At 40.1% G+C, this 8,476-nt stretch overlaps 1 long non-coding RNA gene across 1 annotated transcript; it reads left to right on the top strand.

Annotated features, from left to right (window-relative positions):
- The first annotated feature begins 3,556 nt into the window (after positions 1–3,556).
- LOC148030562 (uncharacterized) lies at positions 3,557–6,806 on the top strand. Its single transcript, XR_015692224.1, has 2 exons — positions 3,557–4,044; positions 4,132–6,806. It is a non-coding gene; the product is annotated as an uncharacterized LOC148030562 (long non-coding RNA).
- The last annotated feature ends 1,670 nt before the right edge of the window (positions 6,807–8,476 follow it).

Below are 8,476 nucleotides of genomic sequence, written 5' to 3'. Positions count from 1 at the left end.
AGGGAATCCCTATGAGAGATTTAGGGCTCATCAACTCACTACCTTAGGAGTTTTTCCAAGATTCGATAAAAAACAAACATCAACATCCCCTTTTCCATAACAAGTATAGATCTTTTTTAAAACATAATGATAATCAAACAATCTCTTGTAATATTCCACAAAGGGGAAATGATGAGTTTGTCTATACAAGAGATAGATAAACAATCCCTTGTAACTCACAATAACATATATTGATGCCTTTCCTATATCATAAGGTTGTAATGTAACACCTTATCATTTTAAGCATAAAGAGAGCACCTAGATTTGAGTTGGAGCAATAGGGATATTGTCTATGTGCACGGCCACTTCAGCTTTGACATTCCTTCACTTAAGGATGAACAACTTCTCATGCAAATTCTCTAAGGTGTTCTTTGTTATACTTTCTTTCTAGGGTCCTTGCCAGTGCTGGCCCTTGAAACTGTGACTTAGTAAAGTAGAGAGAATGAAGATCTTTGATGGATAGTAAAGTTAGGTTAGAGAGAGGGGTGATACAAGATTAGAATGGAGAGTAGGATAGTGCAGAGTATGGAGAATAGAGTAGTGATAAGGATGGAGAACACAATATTAGGACTGTATGGAGAGGGGATTGTCAATGGGATTTCAAAATCTCATTCCTTTCTTCTCACTCTTTCCCTCTCTAACTCTTACTCTCTCTCCTCTATATTTTCTCTCTCTCTCTCTCTCTCTCTCTATATATATATATATATATATAGACACACACACACACACACACACACACATACATACATACATACATATACATATACATATATACACATTACTCTCTAAGAGTTAACAAATAATGAATAACTAGTAGTGAAAGCCTTATAGGCTTTATATAGCCTTTATGAGCTTGATTGCATAGTGCTCTTTACTGAGTTACAAGCTTGCTTACGCAATGCTCTTTATAGAGTTGCGTGATTAATTTTCTAATCGATCAATGATCACAAAAGGGGGGGGATCCTACCTCTATTTACAAGCAACATTATCTTGGCTTTGCACATTTGATCCCTAGATGGCATATCTCATCTTTGTATGCCAATCGAACTGATCTGAACTGATGTGACTAGGGGAAGAAAACATGACAAAGTGAAGCAAAAGATTTAAGCCTTTCGGTTTTTATTTCTTTATTTCTATGATTCATTACATCCTCTCTCCCTTAGAGGATTTGAGATGCCCTCATATTGAGAAAAACTGGGCTTATCATTTTTTGATGGTAAGTTGTATCATAAGGCCCATGGGTTTAGGACCTACCACGCTTTCGCTACAATACTTTGATTATTTTGGATTCTTTTGTTTCTTTCATCTTTCTTGTCTGTTTCCTTTGAAACCTAGGGTTAGTGGCTTGATAGGTATCCTACCACAACATCATGATTGTGACATATTAGCAATCAACCAAGTCCACTATCGGCACTAGTAGTCATCAATGTCACCAAGGGCCTCTTACAAATCAAGTATGTTTGTTGTGGGCATGGTTGCATACTACCCTTGCTCTCAAACCAAAGGATGGCATGGTTGAATATTGAGCTTGTGAAGTTGACACATGATGATATGCATAAGTGCATGGTGTTGAAGAGGTGGCTATGCTTGAAGGGGTCGTATGCTCAAGGGTTGCTTCCTTTCTCCATGGTGATGACACATGTGGGGCCACATAGATCACGAGCTTGTTGGTGTGAAATAAGGTTGCCTAGAAGCCGTCCCCCCAACTCCTGGTGAGATCACAATGATCTCGGCTCTAAGGTGGGGCTCAAGGCCAACAATAACTCCTTGGCCACCCTCTCAACCTCCTCCCTACCCTCCATTGACACCTTTGCCATCTCCTTCTTTGGCTACCCCTCCCTCCTCCCCTTCCTCTCATGGACCAATGTCTCCTTCCTCAGCAAAACCCACCCCTTTTTTGCCTAAAGGCTAGCCCCTCTAGTGTGTACGTCCAGTACATCATCAGCACACCCTTTGCAATCGCATGCAACACTAAATATGAAGAATATTTGGGAGTGTATGGTAGTGTGTGCAAAATTTGACAACATCAATAGAATCTAGTATCAAAAAATTTAAACGCAAGTATTATTTGCTCATAAATATGGTGTCTCTTTTCTACTTATTTGAAGAATTAGTCATTTCCCTCATAAACATACATTCATACATGGCATGCATACAAAAAAGTGACAAACATCCCCTTAGCAAAACACAAATGCATACATACATCCAATGACACATGCATTGAAAAACCAAACATGAACACATGCAAAAAAAGTAGGCACATGCACATCTACTTTCAATGCACATGCCACAAACATTTGCAATCCCAAAATACGAGGTTGTTTATGTGTAGGTCTTGCCTAAGATACTTTGATTAACAAGGGAAAGATAATGAGATAGAAGGGTGTGTTTGAATGAGAAGAAACACATCAAGTAAATTGGTTCGGTGAGTTAGATTGTTGTATAGTTCAACCCTTCAACTTGCATTTTATGTTTGAAAAACCATATATGAGCACATATATTCACATGTGAAAATACATGTGGACACATGCACATCTACATAAATGCCTACATCTCGGCCTTATTCTTTCTTAAACTCCTCTTCTATTTCTAAGTATCAACCGTTGCATTTTTCAACATTCCAACCTTATTCTTCCTTAAACTCCTCTACTATTTCAAAACATCAACCATTGCATTTTTCATCAAGAAACTATTCATTCACATTACATTTTCATGTGGTTGAAGATGTTAAGTGCATCGATAAATATTCATTCACATCAAGTTTTCATGTGGTTATTCACTTCGATGATTTAGTAAACACAAATTGTACTTATGGAAGATGAACAAAGATATATATTACATCCATATATATTTACATCTATGAATAATCTCAATAAACAATCTATTCCCATTTGTGGGATTTTACATATAAGACACGAAGGGCCTTGTTCATTCAGTGCGAAGTGCACTATTTATAATTCTTTTTTAAGCAAAGGGAAGCAGTCATCCTATTGCATGACCTATTGCACGACCACTTCCCTTTCTCACATCAGCACAAAGCGAATGAGGCGAAGCCTTAGGAGCTTTGCAAGTTTGCCAATTGCGTAATGTGTGGGTATTGGCGGACCAGCTAGTACCATCAATTTGAAAATTTTCCAATTCAATTTACATTAAATCTCGATTTTTCATGGATAACACAAATGAATGGAGCTGCTTTTAGAATGGTTACACACAACCATGCAGACGCCCAAACACTTAATTTTTGACGAATTAGAACCAAGGGAAGAAGCTATCAAGCGCAAGGTGCTTAGACACTTGCTTCTGTCCATTACTGGGATGGTAACCTATCAAACTTGTTTTGCTACGGGCATAAGAGGACGGGGGCTACTCCCCGCCTATCAGCAAGAACCTGAGCCACTCACATATCAGCATGTCTTGACATCTCATCCGGTCTGTCCGTGTCAAACTTTTCACAGCCCCCATACACATAGGCCATGAGCCATCTCCTGGCCCAGGTCTTTGGGCGAGGTATCGGCGGTGTGTCCCGGCCCTTAGAACTTCGCAGAAATTCCTTATTTTCCCGACCGGTCTGAGTCGGCCGTCTGGTGTAAATCACCCTTTATGACCGCCCCACGTACCAATATGGAAACAACGATGTTCCTTCCTACCCGCAGAACTGCGAGCAGTACGAGAGAGGCGTCGAAGGAGGCGAGTCAAGAGTTGCAGAGGTTTGGTTCCTGTCTTTCAACCATCCGTTGGATTCGATTTTCCAAATTTTCCCTGTCTGTGTTTGTCTTCTTCGTTCTCTGATGTGCAGATCCACATTATCCTGATGCTTGGAACCAGATGATTCCAGATCTGGAGAAGCAGACACGAGAGAGAGAGAGAGAGAGAGGATCCTTCCCCTATGGGTGCGCTCACGGGGTGGATCCACCTGCAATAAAATGAGCAGACTTTTTTGTGGGTTTCGAGGGGGATTTTACCCCCTCGTCGAGTCCCCCCGTGTCGCACTCTTCGTTGCCTCAGGTTTGCGTTTGTGATCGATTGTGTGTCTAATGTGGATACGGATCTACGGGATCGAGGTATGTTGAATTCAGGCGTGGTAATTGGCAGGGAGCGTGTGTTTTGCAAAGCAAAGTTTCTGAGTTTAGGAATCCGAGCGGAACAGATTGCTCGGATGAGGTCGTATACAGCTCTCAATGCTTGCAAAATGGGTTTTTTTTTTTAAAAAGACAATAATTAGACCATCGGCAACTTCAGAGCTCCCTTTGGGATGTAAAGCTCTGTGTTTGGCTCTTCAGAGTCCCGGTAGTCGGTTTTCCGTATCGAAACTTCGTCATGCTTTGAAACAATACCAAAGTGATAACATCCTATATTGATTGGAATGCAGAGATGCTCTTCTTTTTTTTCTCTTGAAGTTTGGCTTAGCAGGTTTTGGACCTTGTTGCGCAGCAGCTGTTTTCATGGGACTGCAGTTTCATTTTCAGTATGTACTGTGCTTCTGCGAGAGCCTGCCCCACATAAATATGTGTTCTCTTCATGGCTGGGTTTCCAAGTTAATAGGATCTCCGCATGTGCTGAACTCTGGGCATGTATCTGAGATGTATGTAAATATTTGACAATTGTTGGCTAAGCCTTGCACATGTAATTCCTCGCATCAGAATTGTGTGTTTCTGTTTGGTTCTTCCCTGAGAGACTGGGATCTGCTTTCAAGAGCATCTGGGCAGCAAAGATTGCATAAAAGAAAGCAGATTTATGAAGCATATTAATCAGTATTGGAAGTGAAATTCTCAGTAAATCTCCTTGCCACAGGTTTACAGTCTCTACTGTGGCACAATTTTGAATGCATAGTCTTTTTCTTATATGATTTTTCAGCTTGGCCACTGCTTCTCAGGGCAGCCTTTTTCAATCATGTGTCATCTGGAGAATTTTATTGCAGACAGAACTTGGATCACAAGTTAGGATTAACTTGGTTACTGCTGCACAATCCTGAATGCTTCGGTGTTCTGCAGATATTCTATTTCCAACCTGCGCATGGTATCTAAGGGGCAGCTATTTTCAATAATGTGTTGGTTAATCTGGGCATTTCTGCTGCAGACTACTTGTGTAACTTAGCAGCAGCTACCAATTATCTGGGCACTCCTAGAAACTTGGATTAACTTTAGTAGCAGCTACAGCATCATGGTAAATAAAAGTGGTGGCAGTACTTAAAAAGAAAGGGACTGAATTATATTGATTACAGTGTCAATGGAGATCATAGTACTACGAGTATTGCCTGTGTATGCTGACATACTGGAAGTGATCTCATGGTGGTGTCTTAGCAGCTAGAACAACACTAGTTTCATAGTAGTTCTGCAGTGAAGACCAGGGGAGTGGATTAATCTGAACTTGGGAATGGGGAAGTTTGCTCCAGTCAGGTCATAGAATTTGTTCACGCGTGTGTAGAGCCTGTTGGAGGCTAAAAGGATTGCATAGACCACAAGAGAAGACAGTGTCAGCTTGCAGAGGATAAAGTTTTGAGCCTAAATTGTAAGGAGCTTGGAGGTTGTGGTTACACCTGCAAATCTAAATAGAAGCAGCTGATTCTGGATCAAGGTGGCATGCTTTAGGTATGTTCCCTCTCCTATTCAAACTCTGTCCCTATCACATTTTTTGAAGCCCTTTCATAGAAACCTCTTGTCTGTATCTGTGATAAGTGTTGTACCTCCAATGTAGAAAATTTCCTTTTAATCCAAGTGTCTGCTTACTCCTTTTTTCCCAACTTTGAATTTAACCATCCCCTATATAAGAGATTGTGTATAAATGCACCCCCTTATGTATGTATGTCGCATATCGATTAAAATCCCCTCATTGTTTAGCTTACACATGATAGAATATGTTCCCAGAATGTGACTATACTAATGATTTGTATGGATGAACTCAACATCTACACCCAACAACAGCAAATATCCACACCAAACAACAAAAACCATTCAAAATTAAACTGGTCACATTAACCTATGGACATGCACAGATTGTGCTTTTTAAGGAGGCTTTGTAATCTAGCTGCTTAAGCGATTTATAGTTCAACAAACACAAGCTATAGAAGATGTTAAGATTTTCTAATCTCAAGGCTTTCATTGGTTATTCTTTTATGGTTATAGGATGCTTTGTATAATGATGCAAAGAATTTGTGCAATGAATGGGAGACATTAATGTAATGCAAGAGTTTAATAAACAATTTGCAATACAGCAACAAGTGTGCACATACTTAAAAATCTCAATTTGCAGTACAGCAGCAAGTGTGCACATACTTAGAAATCTCAAATGAACCAAGCTGGTTACTAAAATACTATAAAGACAACCATGTTTTTACCACCTCTCTCTCTCTGTCTCTCTCTCTCCCTCTCTCTCTCAAAAAAGAAAACAAAAAATTAAGTTGCACCTCTTCTCTCTTAGGGGAGAGTTTCAAATTGCTACTTAGCTTTAATGTGCACAAACAATAAGAATGCCACTTTAGAATGCAACAATTCCAAAGGAAAACTCGCAGAACACAAGTAAAAAAGATGCACACAATTCCCTTGTAGTTTGTAATCATTAGTTGGTGACAATAAATTACTACAATTTATTTGGTAGCAACAAATTACAAACAAAACTAAACACCAAAATTGCACAATCAAAAAAATCCTCTTATAGTTTAGCCTTAATATTTAGTCACGTTTACATACAATCCTCTTTCACACACACACACACACACACACACACACTCTCTCTCTCTCTCTCTCTCTCTCTCTCTCTCTCTCTCTCTCTTAGTGGGAGAGCCCCATACACATGCATTACCTTTGTCTTGTGTGTATATATTTGTTTAAATATATGTATGTGTAGTGATCTACCTTGAACACACACAAAGGGGGGGGGGGGGGGGGGGGGGGTGTGTGTGTAGGAGAGGGCTTTCTATTAACCAAGATGGTTGTGAAATGGACAAAAGTTGCCTAGCCATCCATAGTTGGCCATTGTATACTCTAGGCTTATGAGGCATGGGGCCACAATTGCAAAGGTGGTTTGTGCTCCATTTTTTATCATATTCCCCCCTCAAAAATTTTGCCCTAAAAAGTCAGACATGGAGTGCATAACCTAGGCATGAGAGTGGAGCTCACGAGAGTAGAGTAGGTGTCAAGATGGAATGTTTGAAGTGGAGGGTAATCAAACATCAACTACGAGGATTATGATGCTGGTTGTGGAAGGTTGTCAAAATTGCTAAGGTATAGTACATTGGGAATCCTCATCTTCAAATTGCCTCAAATTTTGATATGTGAGAATGTTAAAAAATTCCCTATGTTGTTGTTGTTAGAAATGCGGGATCTAGAGCATGGCAAAACCGGAAGCTATGGAGGATGGAAAAAGAAGTGTAGACTCATGATGGAATGGACACTGTTTGTTACACAAGTGAATTAGGTTCCAAGATTGAGACTTGGACTCATAAACACAATCTTGTGTATGTGGACAATGACATTGACACTTTACTGAAATGAAAAGAGTACTATCATTGCATTAAGAAAGGAAGCAAGTACAATGCTTTATAGGAAAGTAGGAAACTGCAGTAAGCACCATTGTGCATATGGGATAAGTTAGCCTGCATGTCCTTGACCCTGAGGCTCCATACAAAGAGGCTGTTTGAGTGTGATTGCTGATTCTCAACACCCCTCCTCAATCACAACTAGGAAAGGCACAGAGTGTGTAGAGGCTGTAATGAGAATCACCTGCAAAGTGTGGGCATACCACAGACATGGCAAAAACACCAAAGGCTGTTGCAAAAAAAGCTAAGTGTGGGTACCATAAACATGGTGGACATCCAGAGGCTGTAACAGGGGCCTCACAAAGTGTACAGGGACTATAATGCCAAGTTACATAAGGAGTTTACAAAGCTTATGGCAGGAAACATTAGAGCAAGGAAAAAATACAAGGCTATTAAAACAGTCTATCAGAATTATGAGAGTACAAGGACTGATGAGCCTTGTCCTTCCGATCTTGGTGGTCTTCATCTTCATCTTCTTCCTTTGCTCCATTTTCTTCTTCTTCTTTGACTGCGACTAGATAGGCCTTTTGGGATCTCTTTCTTGCGTGGCAGAACTTCTCGGTGTGTCCGGTCCTTTTGCAGAAGTCACAAAAGAGCTGATCCTTCTTGCCTTTGTACCTGTTGCCAACATATAATGCATGCTCATCTCTAGAGGTACTTGGTTCTTCTTTGGTTTTTAGCTTCTTTTCTTCTTCTAACAGTGATGCCTGGATATCAACAAGTTCAGGATTTGACATGTTGATTAAAGTTGTTGATACATTATTATATTCAGGAGGCAAGCTCTTAAGTAGAACACCGATGCAAACATCTTCATCCATTTTAATGTTTATTCCTGCAAGTTGGGTTAGGAGTCCTTCCATGTAATTGAGATGTGTGGCAAGTGATGTGCTGGATTTCATTTCA

Source organism: Lygodium microphyllum, chromosome 10 (assembly GCF_053477565.2).
Source record: "Lygodium microphyllum isolate KBCC chromosome 10, Lygodium_microphyllum_v1.1.10, whole genome shotgun sequence".
NCBI classification, from domain to species: Eukaryota; Viridiplantae; Streptophyta; class Polypodiopsida; order Schizaeales; family Lygodiaceae; genus Lygodium; species Lygodium microphyllum.
The sequence above is the reverse complement of the archived record's forward strand: the minus strand, read 5'-3'. Positions and strand labels throughout refer to the sequence as shown.